This window comes from Heteronotia binoei, chromosome 15 (genome assembly GCF_032191835.1).
Source record: "Heteronotia binoei isolate CCM8104 ecotype False Entrance Well chromosome 15, APGP_CSIRO_Hbin_v1, whole genome shotgun sequence".
Taxonomy (NCBI): Eukaryota; Metazoa; Chordata; class Lepidosauria; order Squamata; family Gekkonidae; genus Heteronotia; species Heteronotia binoei.
The window spans coordinates 63,892,016-63,919,912 of record NC_083237.1 but is presented as its reverse complement, the minus strand read 5'-3'; the positions used below and the strand labels follow the sequence as shown (position 1 = coordinate 63,919,912).

The 27,897-nt window shown below is 50.2% G+C and overlaps 1 protein-coding gene and 1 long non-coding RNA gene across 2 annotated transcripts in view; both read right to left on the bottom strand.

Annotated features, from left to right (window-relative positions):
* The window catches only part of LOC132584205 (unconventional myosin-Id), a 440,151-nt gene that overhangs the window by 295,534 nt on the left and 116,720 nt on the right, over positions 1-27,897 (bottom strand). The gene's annotated exons all lie outside the window — the stretch shown is intronic.
* LOC132584208 (uncharacterized) lies at positions 8,931-13,219 on the bottom strand. Its single transcript, XR_009556240.1, has 3 exons — positions 13,097-13,219; positions 11,623-11,727; positions 8,931-9,056 (listed from the first exon to the last, which is right to left on the bottom strand). It is a non-coding gene; the product is annotated as an uncharacterized LOC132584208 (long non-coding RNA).

Genomic DNA, 27,897 nt, shown 5'->3' with positions numbered 1-27,897 from the left:
TATGGCTGACCCAAGGCCATTCCAGCAGGTGCAAGTGGAGGAGTGGGGAATCAAACCCGGTTCTCCCAGATAAGAGTCCGCGCACTTAACCACTACACCAAACTGGCTCTCCACCAGTAAGGGTTGTTCCATGAAAAAGGAATCCCCAGCACAAATGTCGTTTGGTCTAAGGAAATGACACAGATGCCATTAAAGCCAGATCCCTCCGTTCCGCTCGGAGGTGGGAACGAGGCAGCTGTGAAGGACTGAAAGAGGACACTGCGGGGTGGCAGTCGCCGACCGAGGCTGGATCCCAAAGGGGGGGGGGTAGCTAGCAGGGACTTCTTGAGCTGTCGCCAAGTGACAGGAGCTCATGTGATATCAGGGTCATGCAGCAGAGGGGCAGCAAGGAACAAGCCAAGGCGAGGAAGCTTCCACTGCTCCAGGAGAGGCAGGAGACACGGCACAGGTGCTCTCAACGCAGGCACGCTAAGAGCGGGTTCTCCCAGGGGCGGCCAAAACAACATGGTGGCTCCAAAGGAGCTTGGGCCCAGCAGGTAAGCCTCAGGGTCGAAGAGCCTGGCCGTGCAGTCGTCCACTGGGAGCACGGGTTGAGGGGGAAGAAACACACCAGGAGAGAGACAACGGCACCAGTTATTGCCTTTCCCGGACGCAGTGCGCGAAATAAGCATTGTGAGTTCTTTCTCGTGTGAATTGTGAGCAAAAATGGCTGCCCTCGAATAAAAATTTGGTGGGGCCTCAAAGTTTGCAGTTCTCGTGGCACATTGGGTCAAGATAGAGGCCTGTCTAGCTTTGCACCTTGGCTCCATGAAGGTTAGCCTGAAGTTTCCAAGGCTGCCACAAACGGGTGACGAAGCCGGTGGGTTCTGTCGTCCAGGGTGCCTGGCTTTTGTGGTATTTGCACCTGCAGCTACCTCTGGACCGACTCGGTGAGAAGTTCAAGGGGCTAGTCCGTCCGGCGATGGAGCGATCTGCTGCGGATTGGTTTGGTGTCCTGGTTTTTGAGCTATCCGAGCCAGGACACCACATCTTTCCTGTGAAGCCAACGGCCAGGCAGCTATGGGTGGCGTTAGATTTCTGCTTCTTGGACCAGAAGAATGCTATTTTAGTACCCATCTTTTAAAAAAAAGACCCTCAGCTCGCAAATAATTATAGACTGATCAGTCTCTTTCCATCATGAGGAAGCTGTATGCCAGTCTTGGCCAGTAAACTTAAATCTCGGATGCTAGAGCAACAAATCCCGGGGCCGGAGTAAATTGGCTTTTGTCGGGGTAAGTCAACCCTTGACCATTGTGCAGTCCTTAGCCATTTAGTTAACGAATATAGGAAAGAGAAAGAGACCTAAATTATACACAGCCTTCTTAGACCTTAAGGGAGCCTTTGATTCAGACCTTAAGGGAGGTCTTAGACCTTCCACATTCTGTGGAAGAAACTAAGCAATATGGGGGTTGATAAACGTTTCCTTTTGAAAAAAAACCCTTTACTCTGAAACCACTTGCTGGGTTAGATGCTCGAAAGATGGAGACCTAACGCTGCAATTACACTGGGTGTCAAGCGAGGCTGTATTTTGGCCCCTATATTGTGCAAGCTTTTAAAAAATAATTTGGCACTCTTTATGAGCTGTGTTAACGGCCATCCCAAATTAGGGAAGAGACACATCCCGCTATTGCTATATGCTGATGATGCTGTTGTCTTTTGGCTTTTAAAAAGTTGGGATGAAAAAGATGCTCATGCGCCTTTTAATTTATTGTGATAAGAACAAGCTTTCCCTGAATTTTGAGAAGTCCAAAATTATTGTGTTCGGTCAGAGTTGGAAGCCCTCCAAATGAACTATACGAGGACACCCCATTGAACAGGTGAAGAACATAAGAGAAGCCATGTTGGATCAGGCCAATGGCCCATCCAAGCCAACACTCTGTATCACACAGTGGCCAATATACACACCCACCCACACACACACTGGCTAATAGCCACTGATGGACCTCTGCTCCATATTTTTATCCAGTCCCCTATTGAAGCTGGCTAAGCTTGTAGCCGCCACCACCTCCTGTGGCAGTGAATTCCACATGTTAATCACCCTTTGGGTGAAGAAGTACTTCCTTTTATTTGTTTTAACCTGACTGCTCAGCAATTTCATTGAATGCCCAAGAGTTCTTGTATTGTGAGAAAGGGAGAAAAGTACTTCTCTACTTTCTCCATCCCATGCATAGTCTTGTAAACCTCTATCATGTCACCCCGCAGTCAACATTTCTCCAAGCTAAAGAGCCTCCAGCGTTTTAACCTTTCTTCATAGGGAAAGTGTTCCAAACCTTTAATCATTCTAGTTGCCCTTTTCTGCACTTTTTCCAATGCTATAATATCCTTTTTGAGGTGTGGCGACCAGAACTGCACACAGTATTCCAAATGAGACCGCACCATCGATTATACAGGGGCATTATATTGGCTTTGTTTTCAATTCTCTTCCTAAGAATTCCCAGCATGGCGTTGGCCTATTTTATTGCAATCGCACACTGTCTTGACATTTTCAGTGAGTTATCTACCACAACCCCAAGATCTCTCTCTTGGTCAGTCTCTGTGAGTTCACAACCCATCAACTTGTATTTGTAGCTGGGATTCTTGGCCCCAATGTGCATTACTTTGCACTTGGCCACACTGAACCTCATCTGCCACGTTGACGCCCACTCGCCCAGCCTTAACAGATCCCTTTGGAGTGCCTCACAATCCTCTCTGGTTCTCACCACCCTGAACAATTTAGTGTCATCTGCAAACTTGGCCACTTCACTGCTTACTCCCAACTCCAGATCATTAATGAACAAGTTAAAGAGCATGGGACCCAGTACTGAGCCCTGCGGCACCCCACTGCTTACCATCTTCCACTGCGAAGACTGCCCATTTATACTCACTCTCTGCTTCCTATTAATTAGCCAGTTTTTGATCTGCAAGAGGACCTGTCCTTTTACTCCATGGCTCTCGAGCTTACTAAGAAGCCTTTGATGAGGAAATTTATCAAAAGCTTTCTGGACGTCAAGGTAAACAACATCTATTGGGTCCCCTTTGTCCACATGCTTGTTCACCCCCTCAAAGAACTGTATCCGGTTAGTGAGGCAAGATCTTCTCTTACAGAACCCATGCTGAGTCTTCCTCAATAACTCGTGTTCATCAATGTGCCTACTCATTCTGTCCTTGATAATGGATTCTACCAACTTTCCCGGTATTGAAGTCAGACTGACTGGTCTGTAATTTTTTGGATCTCCTCTGGAACCCTTTTTAAAGATGGGGGTGACATTTGCTACCTTCCAGTCCTCAGGAACGGAGGCAGATTTCAATGAAAGATTACATATTTTTGTCAGGAGATCCACAAGTTCAACTTTGAGTTCTTTCAGAACTCTCGGATGTGTGCCATCCGGACCTGGTGACTTACTAGTTTTTAATTCGTCAATCAGTTGTAGGACCTCCTCTCTTGTCACCTCAATCTGACTCAGGTCTTTCAACACCCCTTCCAAAATTAGTGGTCCTAGAGCGGGCAAACACTTCTCGTCTTCCACAATGAAGACAGAGGCAAAAAATGCATTCAGCTTCTCAGCCATTTCCCTATCCTCCTTCAGTAATCCTTTGACCCCTTGGTCATCCAAGGGCCCCACTGCCTCCCTGGCTGGTTTCCTGCTTCTAATATGTTTGAAGAAATTTTTATTGTTGGTCTTTTATGTTTTTTGCAATATGCTCCTCATAGTCCCTTTTTGCCTGCCTGATCACAGTCTTGCATTTGATTTGCCACAGCAAACTTCAGGTATCTCAGTATTCATTTCCACTGCAATGCAAATTGGGCCACGCATATTAAGGAAGTGGTAAGATCTATGATTGCTGCTTCTTGTACACAGTAGGGTGATGTGAAGTACACACATGCATCCGTTTGCAAAACATGACACAACCAAGTCAAGTTTCCTGGCGCTATCATAAGAGCAGCTTTGCCATTTTTGTAATCAGGGCGGGGGGGGGTCGTCGTTAGTGCCCTGTTTCCCATGCCTCGGGGGGGGATGGTCTTGGAGGTACTGTGACTCCCAAGCGCATGGGGATAACAAGGGTTTTCCCTCCCTGTGGGCTCCTGGGTATTCAAAAGGCACGAACTAGAGGCACCCTGGAGAGTCTGGGAAAAAGCAGAATTTCATTGATGAAATCCCTCTGCCAAAGGAGGAGGCAGCCACCAAATTACAGGCCACTGTTTGCATCTTCAAAACGCATTTATTACTATCTCTCATTTTCATCTTTGCTTTGGATTAAATGCAATTCACATAACCATATATAAAAATAATGTATACAAAGTAGCAATCAAATAGGGCTTTGTGGTCTTTTCCCCTACATGATTCAAGGCATTTTAAAAACATAAGTTGCACATTCAATTCTCCCTTCTAGCACCCCCTCCCCTCCCTCCCAACCCCCCCACCCCCTGGCATGGAGCGATGCGTGTGTGTTGCGGGAGTGCTGCTACGCTGGACAGTCTAGCTGCGTTTTTAAGTTAGAGCAGGAAAGCAATGGGGAAGCGTAAGCTGCGGATGGAGGCTTATAGACAAGTGTGTGTGCTTTCGGTCTAGTGCTGGGTGAGGTGATGGAAGCAGTGAGGGGGGCTGGCCTCCACTGACGAGGCCTTTGGGTTAAAAGGATCGGGGGGGGGGGTGGCGGGGGCACGCTTCTGACTGGAGGATGCACCTATTGCTGCAACCAATGCCACTTTGCTGCACTGGTGCATGCCAATATCCTCCTGCCTCCAGCCGTCCCTCGTGGCTTGTGTCTGTGCCAAAGGATGGATGGTCCAGCTACAGCAGATGTCTGTGTCGCTCTGTCTGTCTGCAAGGGAAGCACCAAAGTCTCCCCCCTACGCCTAACCCCCCCCCCCCAATACTGAGAGCATAGAAAGGAAACGGTGTGATAATCCGTAAGAATGCAGTGCCCAGTTTTTGAAGAAGATGAAGAAGATGATATTGGATTTATATCCCGCCCTCCACTCCGAAGAGTCTCAGAGCGGCTCACAATCTCCTTTACCTTCCCCTCCCCCACAACAGACACCCTGTGAGGTGGGTGGGGCTGGAGAGGGCTCTCACAGCAGCTGCCTTTTCAAGGACAACCTCTGCCAGAGCTATGGCTGACCCAAGGCCATGCCAGCAGGTGCAAGTGGAGGAGTGGGGAATCGAACCCGGTTCTCCCAGATAAGAGTCCGCACACTTAACCACTACACCAGACTGGCTCTCCACCAAACCACTACACCAAACAGGCTTTTGCAGGTGGGTGCCAGGCAGGAAGAACCTTTTGCGGAGCGGGCGAACTCCGTGAGGCTGGCACTTGCAACAAATGGGACTGCCTGTCTCATTAAGTAGCTATTAGCAGTGATAAAGAACAATATGTGAAAGTTTAACATTCTTAAGCATGGATGTCAAACTCATTTGTTAAGAGGGCCGGATCTGACATAAATGAGGCCTTGTTGGGCTGAGCTGGGCTGCGTTTAAGATTAGGTAGCAGAGCTATAAACTTTTTAAAGGACCCAGACAAACACGGCTAAAGATTTTTTTAAAACTTCAAATAAAACATACTGAAAACGTCAGCACTTGTTGGTCTTAAAGGTGCTTTTTTTGCACTTCTCCCATGGGATCCAGGGAACTGGGCAAAGGAAGCTCTGCCTCTTTCCCTCCCTCCCCAGGGGACCAGGAGGGGGAGGAGCCTCAGCCAATGGAGAAAACAGAGGCTTTGCTCTGTAGCTTCTGTGTGATTGAGCAAGCCTGGCAAGGCAAGCTGAGATGCAGAAGGGAGCAAGAGAGAGGGAGAAGGAAGCAGACAAGAGCCAATTGTCGGGGGGGCCTGATAGGAGCCCTCCAGGGGCCTGATTTGGCCCTTGGGCCACATGTTTGATGCCCCTGCTCTAAACAGTGAGTTACACTTTAACTCCCATATTCAAATTCCTTGCTGACTTGGCAAAGCTTGTACTATGTTGAACATATGAAGCTGCCTTCTACTGAATCAGCCCCTTGGTCCATCAAAGTCAGTATTGTCTTCTCAGACTGGCAGCGGCTCTCCAGGGTCTCAAGCTGAGGTTTTTCACACCTATTTGCCTGGACCCTTTTTAGCTGGAGATGCCAGGGATTGAACCTGGGACCTTCTGCTTCCCAAGCAGATGCTCCACCACTGAGCCACAGCCCCATTCATGGCTCTCCAGGGTCTCAAGCTGAGGTTTTTCACACCTATTTGCCTGGACCCTTTTTTGGAGATGCCGGGGATTGAACCTGGGACCTTCTGCTTGCCAAGCAGATGCTCTACCACTGAGCCACCGTCCCTCCCCCAAAAGGTTGGGGACCACTGGTGTAATGAATGTATGAAGCTGCCTTCTACTGAATCAGACCCTTGGTCCATCAAAGTCAGTCTTGTCTTCTCAGACTGGCAGTGGCTCTCCAGGGTCTCAAGCGGAGGTTTTTACACCTATTTGCCTGGACCCTTTTTTGGAGATGCCAGGGATTGAACCTGGGACCTTCTGCTTCCCAAGCAGATGCTCCACCACTGAGCCACAGCCCCATTCATGGCTCTCCAGGGTCTCAAGCTGAGGTTTTTCACACTTCTTTGCCTGGACCCTTTTTTGGAGATGCCGGGGATTGAACCTGAGACCGTCTTTAGGCAACTGGGTGCGTGAGCTTCCCAAGCAGATGCTCTACCACTGAGCCACTGTCCCTCCCCAGGGAGCTCCTGTCCTCATTTCATTTCAGCATCTGAAAAAGGAACAGGAGTCCCCTAAAACAGTAAAAGCTTGTTATAAGGACATTGTCGCTTCGACGAATTTTGCCGAGTCTGCAAGGGATTTGAATATGGGAGTTAAAGTGTAACGCATTATTTAGAGTGTTAAAATTTCATGTATTGTTTTTTTATCACTGTTAATAGATTTTTTTTTTACAATTTCAGCGTTTGTGACCGTGAGCATTTGTGCATTTGCAGTTGCACAGTTCCCTCTGTCTGTTTGCGCACGTCTCATTAAGCATGGCATCGTTTGCGACAGAAAATCTTTAGGCGACTGGTTTGCGTGAGCGAATATGTTAACAGCATGGAGAATGCAGCAGCGGATCGGGTCCATCCTGAGAATGGCCCGTCGTGGCTCTTGGGAGCTCATTATAGCGTGTGCTACTGTGTTGAGATGAGCACTCCTTGGCTACTCGGAGGAAAGTCCTGAGGTGCGCGGATCCCCACCCACACAGGGGAGCGTGCCCAGAACCTTCCCTGCAAAGTGGAAGGAAAGCACCGGTGGAGAAGCCACAGAAAGGGCGACACCCTGTGGCAGGAGAAAACAGCAAGTCCAGTGCCCAGTTTGATTGTCTCAAAGCCTTTACGCTTTTTGCATCAGAGCAAGACGGTTTTTGGAAGTGCCAAAGGGACTGCCCTGCGGAGGGCTAAGATCCTGAGAGGCTGTTTCAGGGACGGGGGCTGACACAATCTGCAAGAACGGCAGGCCAGAATTATTCGGAACTTCCAACCGAATATTCGGCGACCCCGATGGGAGGCTTTGCGTCCTCCGGCTTTTACTCCCAAGTGGCTGCCCTCCAACTACAATTTACACAGAGTCTCCCCAGACGCATTCATCTGGTTGCCGTCAGCCTTGGAAAGAGAGGCAAAGGGCACGAAAGGACAGCCATCCCAGTTTACTTTCAGCCCATTTGATGAAAACTGCCATTTGGTTTATGGGAAAAGGAGGGGGGGGGGAGGATTTTAGAAACACCTGCTGGGATGGAGTCTGGATAACAGCCCCATGAAAGCCCTGTGCTTTACCATCAGCCATCCTCAGCTCTGATGCTAAAGCTCACCTTTACCATCAGAGCATCCTCATAGAAAATGCAGGCCTGGGTTGGCTGCAAAATGCTGTCTACAGAGAACAGCAGACAGACCTGTTGAGGGGTTCTTTGAGAAGAAGACTGCAGATTTATGCCCCGCCCTTCTCTCTGAATCAGAGTCTCAAGAGTGGCTGACAATCTCCTATATCTTCCTCCCCGACGACAGACACCCAGTGAGGTGGGTGGGGCTAAGAGAGCTCTCCCAGAAGCTGCCCTTTCAAGGGCAACCTCTGCCAGAGCTATGGCTGACCCAAGGCCATTCCAGCAGCTGGAAGTGAAGGAGTGGGGAATCAAACCCAGTTCTCCCATATAAGAGTCCGCACATTTAACTGGCTCTCTGTCTGTTCTTGGCCTGAACGGAGAAGAGAAATAACTCCAGAGCTGGGAGCTGCTTTGGCTCAGGGTGTTTCCCGGCATCCGGAAGAGACTCAGGTGCATAGCTGAGAGGATGCCTGCCTGGCCGATGAACCCCGTGAGCACCTGGGCATCCATATAGCGATAAAGAAGAACCTTTCATGGCCCGTAGTAAGACATGCCCCGGATCTCTGAAACAGCTTCTCTAGGGATTGGAAGATTAAAGCAGAATCGTGATTCTGCAAGACAAGATAGGAAAAGGAACCAGAGCAGGCTGCGGAGAAAGGCGGGGAGGGGGGAGGCAGGAGCTGGCAGCGGTGGCGGCAGCTATGAGCTCGCCTGGCTGTGGAGGGGGCGTGGTGGCGCTGCAAGTGGTTGGAGCTGCCTCCGGACCGCTCTGCTGTCCTGTTGAACCGCGGCACGCAGCGGGGCTCTCTTACCTCTCCCCCACCCCACCCCGTTCCATTGCAGGCCAGTCCAGTCAGGCGAAGGACAGACAGTTCAAGAGGAAGCAGCGTTGATCCCCTGGGCAGGCGGTGCGATGAGCAGAGTGGGGCAGAAGCCCACGAGGGCCTTCGGAAGCCGCAGAGGAAGCGGAAGTGGGCAAAGGAGGCGGACTGTTCTGCCCCAAACCCCTTCGCCCCTTGGCGAGAGAAGCTTCTGGGTCCAGGCCTCCTGTCTGCGAACTCCTCACTCCCCTCAGCCGAGGCCTGGAGAGCTGGCTCTTCGCCCTTCGTGGTCCTCACAGCGAGATGTCGGCCGTCACCTGCAGCGTTTGCCCGGCGATCCGTTTCCTGCCGCTGTGCCGCCCGGTGTCCCCCCGCCGGTATGGCTGGCTCCTCAGGCCTGCCGCCAGAGAAAGCAGAGAAATGGATTTAACGCACCCCCTGGTGTTGGTTCACTCTGCAATCCTCTCCCTCCCTCCACCTAGAATTTCTACCCTGCTTTGGGATGAGGACGCCAAGTAGGGTTGAGAGTCCCCCCACAGCCTCCACTAAGCGATGTCGTTGCACCGACAACATCGTGCCCCGGCCACTCTAGGAGCTTCCAGGAAAACTCTATGGTTTCCTCCGGACGCTCTAGCAATTTGGGTACCATAGAGTTTTCCCCTCCCAAATTGCTAGAGCATCCGGGAAAACCACAGAGTTTCCCTGGAAGTTCCTAGAGCAGCTGGCGTGTGACATTGCCAGCGCGATGACATCACTGTGAGTGACATCATAATGCCAGCGACTTCAGGGAAGGATCCCCCCCCACGGGCCCGATGTGGGCTGGTGGGTTGGAAACCTCCGGGGCAGGGGAATCCACGCCCAGCCTGGGAACTTGGCAGTCCTTATGCCAAGTGTCCCTGCCAGGCTGAGACTTGATGTTCACATGAATTTGTTCCCTCCCAATCTGACGTTCACTGGGTCTAAAGGAAACCCTTACTGGAGGAGGAAGGTTACCAGCTCTGTGCTACGAAATGCCTCAGGAGTTGGGGTCTGGGGAGGGGAGGGACTTCAATGCTGTAGAAAGTCCACCTTCCACAGTAGCCACTTTCTCCAGGGAAACTGATCTCTGTTGCCTGGAGATCAACTGTAATCCCAGGAAGCCTCCAGCAATCACCTGTAGGTTAGGCAACCTTGCTGTAAGAGGTCAGGCCTCTTTTTAAGCTGCAAAGCAGATTGGGAGGCTGCCAACGAAAGCTGCTGAACCCTTTCGATTCCTGCAGGTTGCTGCCCCCCCCCCCAGCAGCTTCCCCTCCCACTGGGGAAAAGATAGAGGGATCCCTCCCCACACACACACACGAGTTGGGGGGCAGGATATTAATTAAGGAAAGGGCTAAGCAGCTGCCCAAACAGCTTTCTGGTTCAAAGAAAAGTTGGGAATGAAACAATCCAACTGTATAAAATGTGGCCTTTGGCTTGGGACAAACCTTTTTTGCGGTTCCAGGCCAGCAGGGTTCATAGAGTAGATAGATGTATATAGTGCATTTGGGTCCTATAGAGATTCTCTGGTGTGAGGTTAGGTTTGGCTTTGGGTGCCCCAGGAATTGGACCCCCTGGCCCAATCTTTTTGGGACTTGGGGGTTTTGTAGGGGACAGTCCCCTGCGGGTTCCCTGCAGTTTTGGGGGCTCTCCCTCAAACCCCCTCCCCTCCAGGCGCCTTCCAATATACCCTATTTTGCCATTGATTTCAACGGCCATAGGGTATAATGGGGCTGTATATTCGGAAATAGCCGCGCATCTACCATATATGTGGCTATTCCGAGTACCCATATTCAGAAATAAATGGTATTCTGAATTTTTTGGCCCTGTATATTTCCGAATCCGATTAATTCCTACTCCTACTCACAACCTGAGTTTGATCCTGGTGGAAGTTGGGTTCAAGTATCCGGCTCAAGGTTGATGAAGAAGACTAGATTTATACCCTGCCCTTCTCTCTGAATCAGTCTCAGAGCGGCTCACAATCTCCTTTATCTTCCTCCCCCACAACAGACACCCTGTGAGGTGGGTGGGGCTGAAAGAGCTCTTACAGCAGCTGCCCTTTCAAGGACAACTCCTGCGAGAGCTATGGTTGACCCAAGGCCATTTCAGCAGGTGCAAGTGGAGGGGTGGGGAATCAAACCCGGTTCTCCCAGATAAGAATCCGCGCACTTAACCACTACACCAAACTGACTCAATCTTCCATCCTTCTGAGGTTGGTAAAATGAGTCCCCAGCTTGCTGGGAGGAAAGCGTAGATGACTGGGGAAGGCAATGGCAAACCACCTCATAAAAAGTCTGCTGTGAAAATGTCGTGATGCAACGTCACCCCAGAGTTGGAAACGACTGGTGCTTGCACCTTTACCTTTTGAACATGAACATATGAAGCTGCCTTCTACTGACTCAGACCCTGGGTCCATCAAAGTCAGTATTGTCTACTCAGACTGGCAGCAGCTCTCCAGGGTCACAAACTGAGGTTTTTCCCACCTACTTGCCTGGACCCTTTGGAGTTGGAGATGCCAGGGATCAAACCTGGGACCTTCTGCTTACCAAGCAGATGCTCTACCACTGAGCCACCGTGCCTCCTTTTAGTGTCTCATCTACTTGTGCCCTTAGGCCAGGAGGCCCCCAAGTCAAATCTCTGCTTGTTTACAAAGAAAGGGAAGAATGCTATGCCAGCTACATGGAGGAAAGGTAGGATAAAAACGTATGAAATAATGGCAAGTGAGACAAACGGACTAATCTGGACACTGACTGACTCTCCGCATTGTACAGGGCAAAACAGGAAGTTTGGGGGGGATCCTCATATTTTCGGCCAGGGTCTAGAAATGCAAACTAAATCTTTGGGCAGTGCAGAGGTTGTCCCAGAACTGGAAGAAGTTGGCTCATCCACTTCCCCCAACCCCACTTCCCCCTGCTAGATTCAGCCCCTGCCTTCAACGTGGCGGTTACCTTGAGCCCCAATCTACAGCGGGCTCTCTTCGTTGAAGCTGGCGTCGCAGAAGAGGCGAGACGAGCGCTTGCCCGTCCGAGCAGTGAAAGGCACAGTCTTCAGCGCTGGGTGAAGAAGAGTTCCGAGAAAAGCAGGAGAAGCCAAGGAGGACGAGAGGCAGAGGACAGGAGAGAGAAAAGGGAGAGCAGCCAGGAAATGAGGCGACACAGTGAACTAGAAAGCAGCCTCTACAGCGAGCCATCAGAGAGTGTCCAGTGGCACAGACACATTACAAACCACAGATCTGCCCTGGCATTTCCCACAAAAGAATAAGATATTGGAGTTATATCTCACCCTCTCAGAGCAGCTCACAATCTCCTTTATCTTCTTCCCCCACAACAGACACCCTGTGAGGTAGGTGGGGCTGAGAGGGCTCTCCCAGAAGCTGCACTTTCAAGGACAACTCCTGCAAGAGCTATGGCTGACCCAAGGCCATTCCAGCAGGTGCAAGTGGAGGAGTGGGGAATCGAACCCAGTTCTGCCAGATAAGAGTCCACACACTTAACCACTACAACAAACTGGCTCTCTATTAGAGCTATGGCTGACCCAAGGCCATTCCAGCAGGTGCAAGTGGAGGAGTGGGGAATCAAACCCGGTTCTCCCAGATAAGAGTCCGCACACTTAACCACTACACCAAACTGGCTTTCTGGGTCTGGGTATTTTCGCCTGGTGCTGGTATGACTATTAGAATGGCTTAAGGGCCACTCCATCTCTGCAGGGTTATCTCATTTTTGAGGTGAGAATCTAAATGTCCATTTGAATGCTTCATTGGGCATCCGGTCCCCAGGACAACGGTTAAGGAGACCAAATGGCAATTAATGCATATTTAAGCGTGTGGCACAGCTAAAGAGCACCACAGCAGGAGGAAAGTGGACTCTATTAGGAGGAGATTGCACCCCCACCCCCAAGCAGCTGGGAAAAGCAGGAGAGAGCAGGCCTGCGTGAAACAAGAGTGGAAATGAAGCAGGTGCCCCTAAAAGGCTGAAGCAGGGTGGCTGGACAGAGCGGAGCCTTGCCCAAGATCAAGCGAAGCTTCCCCAGTGTGGACCTCCAGTCTTTTTGAACCTGTGGGCACAGCTGGAATCGCAAGACGGCCTGGTGGGGGCAGCAACAAGATGGCTGCCAGCAACACAAGGGCAGCCACAAAATGAGGAGATTTTTATGCCCCACTTTTCTCTACTTTAAGGCGTCTCAAAGTGGCTCTCTGCCCAACAGGCACCTTGCCGGAGAGGTAGGTGGGGCTGCGAGAGAACTGGGGCTGGCCCAAGCTCACCCAGCTGGCTTCACGTGGAGGAGGAGTGGGGAATCAGACCCGGCTCTCTCCAGATCAGAGTGCCACTCTTAACCAACGCAGCACGTTGGCTCTCGCCTGGCTGTACTTTGGCTGGACATTCGTTTCAGCTACAAGACACCTCAAGCCAGACCTGCCCTCACCTGTAATGATGTCTTCGATGGCTCCGTCCTTCCCCTCGTAAATGATGGGCTCCTTCACCAGCTGCTTCTTCTTCAGTTCGGCTATGAGGTCCATCTGCTGCCGCTTGGCCTTGTGGGTGGGAGACTGCTGACGGCGAGAGAGAGGGACTACTTTGGTTATGTCTGCACCTCTTCATGTTCTGGCTGTGGGACTGCTCTCCTCACGCCTCAAGAGGGCAGCAGGTCCAAGAACTTGCCCACACAAGGGGGAAATTGCCCTGGTCACTTAATTTGTTGACCTTCCTCCCCAAGGGCCCAGGTCAGGAGAATAAAAATCTTCGGTTCTTTCCAACTACTACAGCTGATACCAGTCAAAGAAAACAGCTACTGTATTTAAAAACATTTTGCACTGTATTGCTAAAACCTTAGTAAATGCAGGGTAACTTTAAAGGGGGGGGGGCAAGCTAGTGTCAAAGTGTCATTGAATGCAGGGTAACTTTAAAGGGGGGGGGCAAGCTAGTGTCAAAGTCAAAGTATTTTATTGTTGTAGCCATAGGCCATAACAACCCAGCAAACCCCCCAAAGTATACACGTTACTTCCAAGTGCTTCAAGTCCACCCTAAATCAGATAGGCAAAAAAATTCCCTTCAGCACAGCTGGTGATACTTCTGTGTCCACCTTTAGCCTTCTGTTCAAATATGCTTGCCACCTCTTGCTAGTCTTGTCCGTACAAGCCTCCCATGTTAATACACCTCCGAAGTTCCCGCCAGGGGTGGGGCATCCCCCAGTTTGGCAGGCCCCAACCAGCTGGCAGGGAGGAGGCTGCCGAGGGAGGGTGGGATTCCCACCCCACAAAGAGCCTGTCGTCACTATGGCGTTACCCGGAAGTGACGTATCGTGCTGGACGCGTTGTGTGGGAGACTCTAGGAATTCGCTTGAAACTCTATGGTTTTGCACAGGGATGTTCTAGCAATTTGGAGGGGCCTCTGTGGAACCATAGAGATTCAAGTGAATTCCTAGAGTGTCCTGCATGACATGCCCGGTGTGATACGTCACTTCTGGGTGACATCACTGTGCCATGCACGCATGGCAAGAGACTTGGCCGACCCTACATGTTAAGAAAGATATCACAAGCATTTATTTATTCAAGCTGTTTATATGTCCGCTTTCTCACTGGGACTCCAGCCCGATTACACCGAGTGAGTCAAGACAACCAAAAAAATGGGACATTCAATAAGCAACAATAGAGGATTTGGGATGTAAATCTAGCCAGAAGTCTAAAAACCCCCAGAACTGAAGCAAAGCCTAAGTGTTAATGAGGATTGCGCATTCAGGTCTACCTGAACTGAAAATATACTCCAGAAACACCTTATCAGTATTTTTCCGGTACATTTCATCATCCCAAATGTATCCAGGGTTTTTCGGGAGAACTTGGGGGAGGCGGGGGGGGGGAGCCTAGATATTTTTGGGGATTACTGGCAAACCTGTACAACAGCTGCAGGCTGGAACAGATTGCTCCCACTGCTCAGCTGTTTTGGGTTTCTTCCGCAGTCCCTTTAAACGCGGTGTTTAAAGGGACTGCAGAAGACAGCCCACAAAACAGCCGAGGGGGACACTCTTCCCTGCCAGCTCAACTGCGGTTCTTTTGGGCTGTCTGACCAACTGCCGAAGAGATCCCCCAGCAAAGTCTTATGTGGAAAAGCCCTCTTGAATAATTCAGTTTTGTACAGTTTGCAGAAAGCCAGGAGAGGGGGAGCCCTCCTGGTGTCCTCAGGCAGACCGCTCCTCAAGGTGGGGGCCACAACAGAGAAGGCACTTGTTGACTTTGCCCATTTGCAGGTTGGCACCTGGATTTTTATAGCCGACACTGCCACTAGGCAAACTAGACAACTGCCTAGGGCGCTGGTCTTTGGGGGGCACTGAATTGGGTGCCTGTGTGGGACTTGGTGATGAGTGCATGGGGTGTGTGAGTGCCACAAGTTAGCTTTGCCTAGCGCGCCAGACAGCTTAGGGCCGGCCTTGCCCCTCAGAGGCATAACCGTTTCTACAGTTTGCATAGTTCCTAAGATAAAACCTTCTGGACGAGAAGAGCTCTGGAACCACCTAGGAACTGGAGGTGCAGCTCCGCCTTTGTCCTGCCTTTTGTCTGGCAACCCCAACGCCTGGTCGGTGGACATATTTTTGCCCCTTCCTTCTAGCAGCTGACTTCTTCTTAGCAGAACGGCTATCGACCCCGTTGGATTGGCTCGTAAAATGGAATCCAACTGCCTAACAAAGACTCTCTTGATGCTGAGGGCAACTGAGAGCACAGGCCTCTGAGAAGGGGCGAGAGGAAACGAAGACGAACCTTTGGTGCCGACTGGTCCTCTTTCCTGTCGGAGTCCACTTCGTCCTCCTTGGCAGCTGCTTCCCGCTTCTTCCATAGCTGGAGGTCCTCTTCTGCTTTCTTTGGGGAGGGGGAGATGGGAGCGAGGAGGGGGGGGGGGGAATGACACTGAACCATCATCACAGATCACAGAACTTTGCTGCAGATTTGTGTCTTGGTGTTGGCGGAAAATATATACGTTTGAGGGAGAGGGAAGGGAGGTGAGTAAAGGATACACTCTTGTTTTCTTTAAGGAGAGAAGAGCAGAAACTTTTGCAGATGCTATCTTGGGGAGGGACGGTGGCTCAGTGGTAGAGCATCTGCTTGGTAAGCAGAGGAGGTCCCAGTTTAAATCTCCAGCATCTCCAACTAAAAAGGGTCCAGGCAAGCAGGAGTGAAAAACCTCAGCTTGAGACCCTGGAGAGCCATGAATGGGGCTGTGGCTCAGTGGTAGAGCATCTGCTTGGGAAGCAGGAGGTCCCAAGTTCAATCCCCGGCATCTCCAACTAAAAAGGGTCCAAGAAAGAATACACCCTGTCTGTGCTTGGCCCTTTTTATGCTCTCCTCCCAGGTCCCACGCCTCTCTGTACGAATTTCTCTCCAAAACCTTGCCACCCAATCAGAGGGACAGAGGGGATCCTGGGAAATGTAGGTTTTCAGTTATAACTCTGAGGCAGGCAGTGTGATTACATCACTTCCGGGTGCCATCATTGCAGCGGGCATGCAAAGAAGATCCCTCACCTGGAGCCAGGTAAGATCTGGCAACCCTAACCCCTGCCATCACGAGTGCTTCCTTTTCTTAAAATGAGCATCACCTAGTGGCAAGGGTGGGATTCTAGCAGGAGCTCCTTTGCATATTAGACCGCATCCCCCTGATATAGCCAATCCTCCAAGAGCTTACAAGGCTCTTTCTTGTAAGCTCTTGGAGGATTGGCTGCATTAGGAGTGTGTGGCCTAATATGCAAAGGAACCCCTGCTAGAATTCTATCTCTGGACCCTGTACGAAGAGCCCTGTAAGCTCTTGGGGGATTGGCTACATCAGGGGTGTGTGGCCTAATATGCAAAGGAGCCCCTGCTAGAATTCTATCTCTGGACCCTGTACGAAGAGCCCTGTAAGCTCTTGGGGGATTGGCTACATCAGGGGGGTGCGGCCTAATATGCAAAGGAACCCCTGCTAGAATTCTATCTCTGGACCCTGTACGAAGAGCCCTGTAAGCTCTTGGGGGATTGCCTACATCAGGGGGGTGCGGCCTAATATGCAAAGGAACCCCTGCTAGAATTCTATCTCTGGACCCTGTACGAAGAGCCCTGTAAGCTCTTGGGGGACTGGCTCCATCAGGGGGTGTGGCCTAATATGCAAAGGAACCCCTGCTAGAGTTCTATCTCTGGACCCTGTACTAAGAGCCCTGTAAGCTCTTGGAGGATTGGCTACAGCAGGGGGTGTGGCCTAATATGCAAAGGAACCCCTGCTAGAATTCTATCTCTGGACCCTGTACGAAGAGCCCTGTAAGCTCTTGGAGGATTGGCTGCATTAGGAGTGTGTGGCCTAATATGCAAAGGAGCTTCTGCTAGAATCCCACCCCTGTGCTGTCATTATGATATAAAAAGGGGTGGGGAGTATCAAGGATCATTTTTATTAACGCTACAGAAGAATTATTATTTCATAACACCTTTATGGAGCTCAAAATGCTTTACCAGCGTAGTGTAGTGGTTAAAGTGTGGGACTATGATCTGGGGAATCCAGGTTCAAATCCCACCAGTGGCATGGGACGTCTGCCGGGTGGCCTTAAGGCAATCACACCCGCTCAGCCTCACCTACCTCCCAGGGCTGTTGTGAGGGTAAAATGGAGGATAAGGGAAGGTGGGAAGCCACACCGGGGTCTCACTTGGGGGAAAAGGTGGGACAGAAAAACAGCGTGAATAAACAAAGAATCCTCACAACAGCCCTGCAGAGCGGGGAATGGAGACAAAGAAAACAGCTTCTTCAGTCCCCCTTGTAAATCTGTAGCTCAGGATTTAACCAAAGGCTACCTGGCACACTCTAAGCTGCTGGACCACACCAGACCAGATGGAGGTCTCTCACCTTATAGGCCTTGACGAAGCGTATGAACGTCGGGAAGAACATAGCAGGAGGGGTAGTCTTGGGATTCTCCCCAAAGTACTCCACTGTGGACTCATAGGCCTCCTGCAGGGGAAGAAGACATCTGCGCTCGAATACTATCAAGAGACTCCCTTCGTTTGTGCTGCTGGCCCCGGAAAGCTAGCCGACTCCAGCCTGTGAAATTTCTGGAGATTTGAGGGCAGTGCCTGCGGAGGGGATGGAGATCAGCGGGGAATGTGATGTCACTCTAGGGCTTCTCCGAGGCTCTATGGTACGCCACCTTCTAAAGTTTCCACATTTCCTGCTGATCGCCGTAGTCTGGAGAACTGTAATGTGCAAGGTACATTCAGCCTGGAGAGGAGATGACTGAGAGGTGACAGGATCACCAGCTTCAAGTACTTGAAGGGCTGCCGTCTAGAGGATGGTGTGGAATTGTTTCCTGTGGCCCCAGAAGGTCAGATCAAAACCAACGGTTTCAAATTAAATCAAAAGACTTTTTCAGCTCAATGTTAGGAAGAGCTTCCTGACAGAGCAGTTCCTCAGTGGAAGAGGCCTCCTCGGGAGGTGGTGGGCTCTCCTTCCTAGAGGCTAGACGGCCATCTGACAGCAATACTGATTCTGTGAACTTAGGCAGATCATGAGAAGGAGGGCAGGGGGAGGTACTTGTGAATTCCCTGCATTGTGCCAGGGGGGTTGGATTAGATGTCTTTGGAGGCCCCTTCCGACTCTATGATTCTAGGAGAATTCCAGACCACCACTGAGAAGCTGTCAACTCTAATAACAGAATCTCAGCCCACAAATCTTTGGGAGACAATGGATTATTGTCCAGAGAATAAAGCGGTCCCCAGGAAAAGGTGGCTGGTCTTGTCTTAGGTCCCAAGCCCCTCTTTAGGCTTCCCATCCCGGATGTCTTTCCAGCCCCTCCTAGAGAGCAGACCTCTCTTCCTCTCCCCGTCCCTCACCTGGGCTGTTTTGCTGTCTGCCTGGAGCTTCTCCATCACCTCCGTGTTGGCCTTGAGGAAGTCCTTGAGGACAGCACTGTCGTCTTGGCGCATGAACTCTTTCCGGGTGAGCTCCATGCCCCGTTGCAGACCCCGCACGTCTTGCAGGACGCTGTCCAGTGACACTGCAGCGGGAGGAAAAGGTGAAGCAAAAGCAGCTTAGCTTGGCCCACGAGCTCCAGTCCTACCCCTCACCCCAGTCTCCCTTGAGGGAACTCAGAAGAAGCTTTGGGGAGGGCAGGGACAAGGGGGACAAGAGTCCAGGGACCCCCGTGGGTCAGGTGCTCAGGATCCCCAGCTTTCCCTTTATATCTCTGCAATGGAAAAGGCTCGATGCTTACGTCTGCAAAAGCAAAAGCTGGGAATTCAAGAGAACCTGGTACACATATTTATTATAATATTATATCAATAGAATGATATTTTAGTGCCAGATAAAAAAATATAAAGTCTCCTGTGGCAGGGGCAGGAAATGCAGGGACTTTTTGGAGCAGGAACACAGAGGAATGCAGTTCCAGCTGGCTCGGTGCCAGGGGGTGTGGCCTAATATGCAAATGAGTTCCTGTTGGGCTTTCCCCATGAAAAAGGCTGCAAGAAGCAATGGTGATGTCAGGGGTGTGGCCTAATATGCAAATGAGTTCCTGTTGGGCTTCCCCACGGAAAAGGCCGCGCGAAACGATGGTGATGTCGGGTGTGGCCTAATATGCAAATGAGTTCCTGCTGGGCTTTTTCTACAAAAAGAAAAGGCCCCGAAGAAATGGTTGCTGAAGAGAGAATCTCAGGGAAAATGTGAGGAGTTTGGTCGTGTCCTTCCTCTCCCTGGAGAATATGACGGATTTCTGACATCTCCCCCATCTGACTTCCTTGCCCCATGAAGCGTCTTCACCTGCTTCTTTGTTTCAGGTGTGTAGAAATATATTTTAAGATATTTTTTCTGGCTGAGCACTTTTTGAGAGAGATGGATGGCTCTCTCCTTTCATTCAATGGGGCATATTATTCCCAGATAATTTAAGTCTCTGCTGTACTTAATTTATAGTGAACTTCGATACTCTGAATTGGTCCCTTGGCTGTGGAGTCTGTTTGATTCTATCCGCTCTCTTTATTTTGCCATTTATCCATTCGTAGTCTGCATGGTATAAATCATATTAAGTTTTTTAAAAATCCATTATTTAACATTCTCGTCTCTTTTCCTTCGCTGTTGCTTACCTAACGAACAATTATTACTCTATTGATGGTATCAAGAAGCTGAGTGATTTGTTTTATAATGTTTGGTTTGAATCCAGGTCATGGGGGGGCAAGGAGGTGTGACTTTCTCCTCTTCCTGCCTCCAGTCCCAACTGCTGGGGGCACCAATGGAATTCTGACCCGTCATGGTGGGTGCTGCACCAAAACAGCTGTAGCGGGAAGCAGTGTGGTGTAGTAGCTAACAGCAACGGACTCTAATCTAGAGAGCTGGGTTTGGTTCCCTACTCCACCTTCGTATGCAGTCAGTTGGGTGACCTTGGGTCAGTCACAGAAGTAGTAAAAGAAGGTTGCAGATTCATTCCCCGCAGCCTTCTCTCTGAATCAGAGTCTCAGAGTGGCTCACAATCTCCTTTATCTCCTTCCCCCACGACAGACACCCTGTGAGGTGGGTGGGGCTGAGAGAGCTCTCACAGCAGCTGCCCATTCAAGGACAACTCCTAAGGGAGCTATGGCTGATCCAAGGCCATTCCAGCAGATGCAAGTGAAGGACTGGGGAATCAAACCTGGATCTCCCAGATAAGAGTCCACGCACTTAACCACTACACCAGACTGGCTCTCTATTAGAGCTATGGCTGACCCAAGGCCATTTCAGGAGCTGCAAGTGGAGGAGTGGGGAATCCAACCCGGTTCTCCCAGATAAGAGAGCTATGGCTGACCCAAGGCCATTCCAGCAGCTGCAAGTGGAGAAGTGGAAAGTTAAACCTGGTTCTCCCAGATAAGACTCCACACACTTAACCACTACACCAGACTGGTTCTCTATTATAGCTATGGCTGACCCACGGCCATTCCAGCAGGTGCAAATGGAGGAGTGGGGAATCAAACCCGGTTCTCCCAGATAAGAGAGCTCTGGCTGACCCAAGGCCATTCCAGCAGCTGCGAGTGGAGGAGTGGGGAATCAAACCCAGTTCTCCCAGATAAGAGTCCACGCATTTCACCATTGCACTAAACTGGCTCTCTCAGAACTCTCTCAAGCCCACCTCCCTCCCAAAAGGCACCTTGTCTGCAGAGGGAAAGGGAATGTAAGCCAATCCGAGACTCCTTAAGGTGGAGAAAAGTGGAGCGTAAAAACCTCCAGTTCTTTTAAATAATCTGCACAGCCAATCAAATCTTTGATAATTAGAAGGCTTGCTGGGCAAAAGCCATACCTGGCCTCCTCCCCCCACAATCCTAAAAACACTCGGCAGGCTCCATTAAAGATGCCAGGAGTTATCATGGCCCCTGCAGACGCCGCACTGGAAGAACTGCGGAAGAACTCTGCATTCCATCCTTCACCAGGAAGAAGAAGAAGAAGAAGAAGATATTGGATTTATATCCCGCCCTCCACTCCGAAGAGTCTCAGAGCGGGAAGACGATTCACTACTCTCTCCCGCCCACAGCCAGCTGGCTGCGTACCTGCCCCAGCTTTATCCAGGAAGTGCAATTCATTGGAGAAGTTTACAAGCTCCGGGTATTTCTCCTGGATCACCCCCACGATGTAATGAAGCAACGTCTGCTTCCGGTCGGTTGACTTTATGTCCAGGAGCTACGGAGAGAGAGAGAGAGAGAACGTTCAGACTGGGGGAATCCCAGAGTCCCTCGCCCATCACCATGGAACTCCAGAGACACTATCCCCCGTAACATATCGTACCAGTCCCATCAAGCCCATTCTACGTGGCACGGGTGGTTTTGTAGAAAAATAGGTGGTGGAGCTAATTAGTATAACTCATTAGCATATGCCGTCCCCTCCACCAGCCAAAAGCAACCCGATGCAAGAAAGGAGAGCCCCGGGCGAGTGAGGCCTGCTTCGGCTGGCTAGAGATACAGCCAGCCCAAGCAGGCCTCGCTCACCTGGGGCTCTCCTGGACTGCCCACTCCCACAGCCAAAAATCCAGCAAGCCACTGGCCACCCAAAATCACATAAGAAGTGGAGAAAGGGTGGTGTGGGCTTCTCCAGGGGTTAATGAAGGCTGCTGGGGGCGTGGCAAAGCCCCTGGCGGCTGGCTGGCTGCCCGCTCTCCTAATCCAGGGATTGTTATGCAGCTGCACCTACTACTCAATGGACAAGATAGCTGGGGAGGAAGAGGGGGAACCCTCAGAAAGGTTCAGGAGCTGTGCTCCTCTGAGCTCCTGCGGAATTCCAAGCCCGCACGGCAGCATCTTGGAAGCTGACCCCGGCTGCAGGAGAAGAGGGGAGGGGGCTTGCAGGTCCCGCAGCAAAGCAGAGCTTTGGAGATACTCATTGCTGTGATGCACAGCACTGAGCGCTGCTTCCCAGATTCGTATCACATTCAATTATTATTAATTATTCAGGTTATGAGCTCGTTGGGGACGACAGCGTTTTTCGGGGGGGGAAAAACCACCCTGTGGTTAGCCGCCGTGAGCCCATGGGCTACAGCGGGGAAAAGATCAAATAAATCATAACAGCCTGTAACATTGTTCTCCGGTGACAGCGACTGTTTCCCACCAGCATGGATGCTGACACACAGGAGGACTGCAGGCACACAGCCAGTCAGCCCAGCAACATTCGTGCAGGGCAGGTGCAAGGTGTGTTGTCTCTCCAGCCCTCTCTGGCGCTGGGCTGCCACTCCTCGGACCCCCGAGTCAAATCCCGTGCAGCACTGAGGCTTGGCTAGGAGGCGGTCAGCGATGTTCCCTCTAAGCTCCTGGAGCCTTCGTTAACGACGGAGGCCCAGGTAGCAAGCACTGCCAAATCTGCGGGAAAGATGGCAGAGCTTTCGAAGTCCAATTCCTGGCCAGACCATTCCCATTGCAGAGATGAACAAACTTCGGGGGATGGTCACAACGTTCCCCTGCCTCCCTGCTGGTCACCACTGATTTATGTATGTATTTACATTGTTTATAGCCCCCCCCCCACCTTTTCTCACTTGGATTCAAGGTGGGTCATGCAGCGTGAGTCAATGGGATCGACAATGCAATAGGGTTTGGGTTGCAGAGAGTCATACCAATTCCCCACTCGCCGCTCTCACACTCCTCTTCTCCGCGGGGCTTCTGTCAGAATTCGCACTACCTGCGCTGGGTCTGCAACCAGCTTCGCCTTTTTTACACGGCAACCCGAAACTGGTTTTTAGAGGATCTTGTTTGCTGCACAAAAGAGGTGGAGCAAGTTGCAGCTCCGGGGCAGAGAGTGAGAAATCCGACAGGAAGTTCCACTGAGAAGAGGAAAGTAAGAGCTAGGTAAGGCTAACGGGAAATCGGCTGCAGTCTCATAGACAGGAGGGCCAAGGCTACTAAAGGTCGTCCCCCTGTGCAAGCACCAGTCGTTTCCGACTCTGGGGTGACGTTGCTTTCACAACGTTTTCACGGCAGACCTTTTTACGGGATGTTTTTGTCAAGCATGATATTTCTGGTTATTGAATCAATATGTATTATTGAACTCTCTTTCTTCTTTCTCGCTTCCCGTCTGCGTAAGACTGCTCTTCAAAGCTCCGCCCCCCTTACCTAGTAACTCTAAAGGATTCAGAATATGCAAGTAACCTTGTCTTTGTAAGTAGATTGCCTCTCCCACCAGTTCCCATCCATATGTCTTATCAGTAAGCAAAGAATGTGTGGGAACTAAGAGATGTTGTAGTGACCAAATGGATAGTTGATAGTACCCTTTGAACCTTCTCTGCAATTCACATCTGTAAGTTATGCTTTTGAAGCTATCTGCTGGTGTGCCTTTGAAGTAGCCTTTAAGATTCCATACCGTGCGAAACTATGTATCACTTCCAAGGTATCGTTCCTTGGAGCAAGTATTGGATTATCAATAAAACGAGTCTTTGAATTAAACAAAGCCTGATTATTCGAAATCCCGATGCTTGACAGTTTTGTCATTGCCTTCCCCAGTCAGCTACACTTCCCCCTCCCCCCGCCCCCGCAAGCTGTATATTACAACCAAGGCCTTAACCTGAGCCCAATGACTTAGCCTGCAGGATGGAGGTAATGGTCATATCAAGGATGGACAGCCTACAGGATGGAGGTAATACCCTTGCTCCACAGAGCTCTCGATAAGAAGTCAGGCAGCAGCATTCTGCATGAATGGACGTTTCCACAATGATTTTGGAACCAGTGTACAATGCTGTAGTCTAGCCTTGATATGACCATGGCATGGATCCAAGTGGCCAGGTCAGCTGCAATGTCCCCTCTTAGCTGCAGAGTCTTGTGAGCTACTAGTAAAAGTTGTGAGCTCCTGGCATTAAAGTGGTGAGTTACTGCATCCATTATTGTGCTCTGAGGTAATCCTTCCTGAGCTAAGACAAAAATGTGTGAGCTGGAGGCTCAAAATCTGTGAGCTAGCTCATGCTAGCTCAGTTTAGAGGGAACACTGTATCGAGGGGAGGGGCCAATCTGGTCACTGCAGCCCCCCGTGGCTTCCCAAAGTGACGTGTTTGCGCAACTTGACTCCACTTACTGCATCAAGACTCTGCAACCGGAATCCGTAAGCCGCTCCCCGTTTGCTGCTGTTCAGGTAATTCCCAAATGCCAGGACAATCTGCAGAGAGACAGGCTGGTGGTCAGAATGGATTGTACTGCTTGCAGCCCACTAATGTGCCCAGAATGCAAAGAGGAAGAGAAGGAACAAACAGGGATGAGCGATTCAGTTGTTTAAGTCTTCTACAGGTACAAGAGAGAAAACCCTTCAGAAGATGTATTTTCTTTCAGAACGGACACGAGAATGTCCAGTTGCTACCACTAAATGATACTGTAAAATTATTCTCTCCAAGAACTTTCTGAAGGGAAAGGTAAGTTTATCTGACACACCTGTCATGAAGTTTACTGCTGTGTGTAAAACAATAACAATGGATTGCTTTTTCGTCTTGATAACAGTAACTGCTTTGCAGCAGAAGACAAACCAAAGAAGTGGGGATCCGCAGGGGTGGAATTCTAGCAGAAGCTCCTTTGCATATTAGGCCACTCCCCCCTGATGTAGCCCATCCTCCAAAAGCTTCTTGGGCTCTTTTTTGTAAGCTCTTTGAGGACTGGCTACATCAGGAGTGTGCGGCCTAATATTCAAAGGAGCTCCTGCTAGAATTCCACCCCTGGGGATCAGCATTTGCTCTCAAAGTGTGAACAGCACTTGCCAGAGGCAAGAGAGCCTTCCTATTTCTCCCAAACTCAGCTGTTATGCACTCCTGGGATCAGGGCTTTTTTTTTTTAGCAGGAATGCAGTTACGGGGGTGTCGCCTTATATGCAAATGAGTTCCTGCTGTGTTTTTACTACCCAAAAAAAGCCCCCGCTTACAAAGGAGCCTGCCTGCTGCCTCTCTGCCTGTCCTGACTGTGCCCCTTTCCTATCAGCCTTTGGTGAGGCACAGATGTTTCTGCACCCTCTCTGTGGTGAAGTAGGATTGGCTCATTCAGCATCTCCTGATGCAAAAAGGGGACAGGATGACCAGTTCTCAGAGAAGGTTGCAACTTGTATGTTGCATCTTTGCATGACTCACCGCTTTGGGCTCACCTGCTTCTGGTCAGGTGACACGCATAAACTGGTGACGGAAACATAAAGGGGCGGGATCCTTGAGGATAGGGCGTTCTGACTGTTAGAAACAAAGTGCTGAATATTCTTTTTTTCTAATGCATCTCAATTGTTATGTTATGTTGCTTACCTTGAATAAATGAATGAATGACCGTTAAACACAATCAGCCTTTTTCTGAGCTTAAGAGTGAATTCAGCTTGAATCCAGAAAAAGGAAAGCTTAGGCTATTTGTTAATGTAGAAAACTGGCCATGCCGTCAGTCCGCAGACCTTCCGATTATTCAGGCATGGCGTGGTGCAAAAGACTGGCCCTGATGCTGGTTGTTGACACCCACCATTGTTGGTCGGGGAACTCACCTCCAGAATCTGACGCAATTTGGTGGACGATTTCAGCGACATGGACCCAGCTATGATGGAATTCAATTGCTGCAGAAGGGAAAGAGGGGCGATTCTATCATCTAATCTCCCGTTTCCCCCAACACCGTCTGTCCCCAATTCTATATCAGTTTTATAATTTGTTGCTGCCTTCCTGCCCTTTATTCCAGCACAGTTACAATAAAGTGAGCTCACAACAGTTGCATTTCAAAGCAACACTTAAACACACACACACACACACACAGAGAGAAATGGATAAACTGTCAGCCAGGTTGAAAGATGTCTCGTTTGGAGTACTGTGTGCGGTTCTGGTCGCCGCAACTCAAAAAGGATATTATAGCATTGGAGAAAGTCCAGAAAAGGGCAACTAGAATGATTAAAGGGTTGGAACATTTTCCCTATGAAGAAAGGTTGAAACGCTTGGGACTCTTTAGCTTGGAGAAACGTCGACTGCGGGGTGACATGATAGAGGTTTACAAGATAATGCATGGGATGGAGAAAGGAGAGAAAGAAGTCCTTTTCTCCCTTTCTCACAATACAAGAACTCGTGGGCATTCAATGAAATTGCTGAGTAGACAGGTTAAAACGGATAAAAGGAAGTCCTTCTTCACCCAAAGGGTGATTAACATGTGGAATTCACTGCCACGGGAGGTGGTGGCGGCCACAAGCATGGCCACCTTCAAGAGGGGTTTAGATAAAAATATGGAGCAGAGGTCCATCAGTGGCTATTAGCCACAAAAAAATTTTGCCACTGTGTGACACAGAGTGTTGGACTGGATGGGCCATTGGCCTGATCTAACATGGCTTCTCTTATGTTCTTAATCTGTATGAAACCAAGAAAATATGGGAACCATTATATAGTTGGTTACGGTATATAATCTGAACTTCCAAAAATAAGATAACAATGTGATTTATGATCAATATTGCCACGCAAAAATATATTCTTGTCTTAGTAGGAGTGTTAAGTGATATTTATGATTAATGGATTATAAGATGCGATTGCAGAAAAATGATAGAACCCATGCTGATTATGAACATATGGAATGAATAATGTATAAGTAGAAATATTGCAAAATCTTATTTCATTTATCCCAGCCTTCTCCCTTCCCCTTGTACCCCCCATTCCTATTCTACCTGAAAACCCAATAAAATCTTTAAAACAAACACACACAGAGCTCAGTTCACCCTAAACTGGAGAACCCAAACGACTAAGTGCCAGTTGGAAGTTCTCGCTTGGGGCCAGGCCTCAGATTCAGCAGGAGCTCTCAGGAACGCAGCTCCTGAACCTTTCTGAGGGCTCCCCCTCTTACTCCCCCCACCTACCTTGTCCATTGAATAGCAGGTGTAGCTGCATAACAATCCCTGGATTAGGAGAGCGAGCAGCCAGCCAGCCACCAGGGGCTTGGCCACACCCCCAGCAGCCCTCATGAACCCCTGGAGAAGCCCGCGCCACCCTTTTTCCACTTCTTATGTGATTTTGGGTGGCTTGCTGGCTTTTTGACTGTCGGGGGGGAGGCAGCCAAGGAAAGCCCCAGGTGAGTGAGGCCTGCATGGAGTGCCTGGATCTCTAGCCAGCCCAAGCAGGCCTTACTCACCCGGGGCTCTCCTTTCTTGTGTCAGGTTGCTTTTGGCTGAGTTTGACATCCCTGTTCTAGAAGATGTTATTTGGCACTTGATGCCCATCTGCACACCTGCCCAAACAGTCCCCAGCCCAGGTGGCTCCATCCCTCTCTCGAGTCCTCCGCCCCTGACGCTTACTGGCATGAGGAGCTGCACGGTGTCCCCGAAGTTGCCCAGGAAGGTCATGATGTTCATGCGTTCCGCCAGGCGAGGGATCTTGCTGAACTTGATCATGAAGAGGTCCTCGTCCGAAAGCTCCTCCAGGGGCCGCTGCTCTTTCTCATACTTGCGGATCAGGGTCAGCTCGTATTCTGTGGGCAGGAAGCGCATCAGCAGCTCCAGGAAATCAAGGTTCAGGGACTGGAGGTCGTAGCTGAGCAGGAAAGAAAACAAGCTGCCTTTAAGATGCTCGTTTTGTAAGAACACAAAGGCAAGGGTGGCTTAGGGCAGCGGTCCCCAATCTTTTTGGCACCAGGGACCAGTTTTGGGGAAGACAATTTTGCCACGGACTGGGAGGGTGGAATGATGGTTTTGGGATGATACAATTGTACACTTTATTTCTATTAGTTTGGTGTAGTGGTTAAGTGCGTGGACTCTTATCTGGGAGAACCAGGTTGGATTCCCCACTCCTCCACTTGCACCTGCTGAGATGGCCTTGGGTCA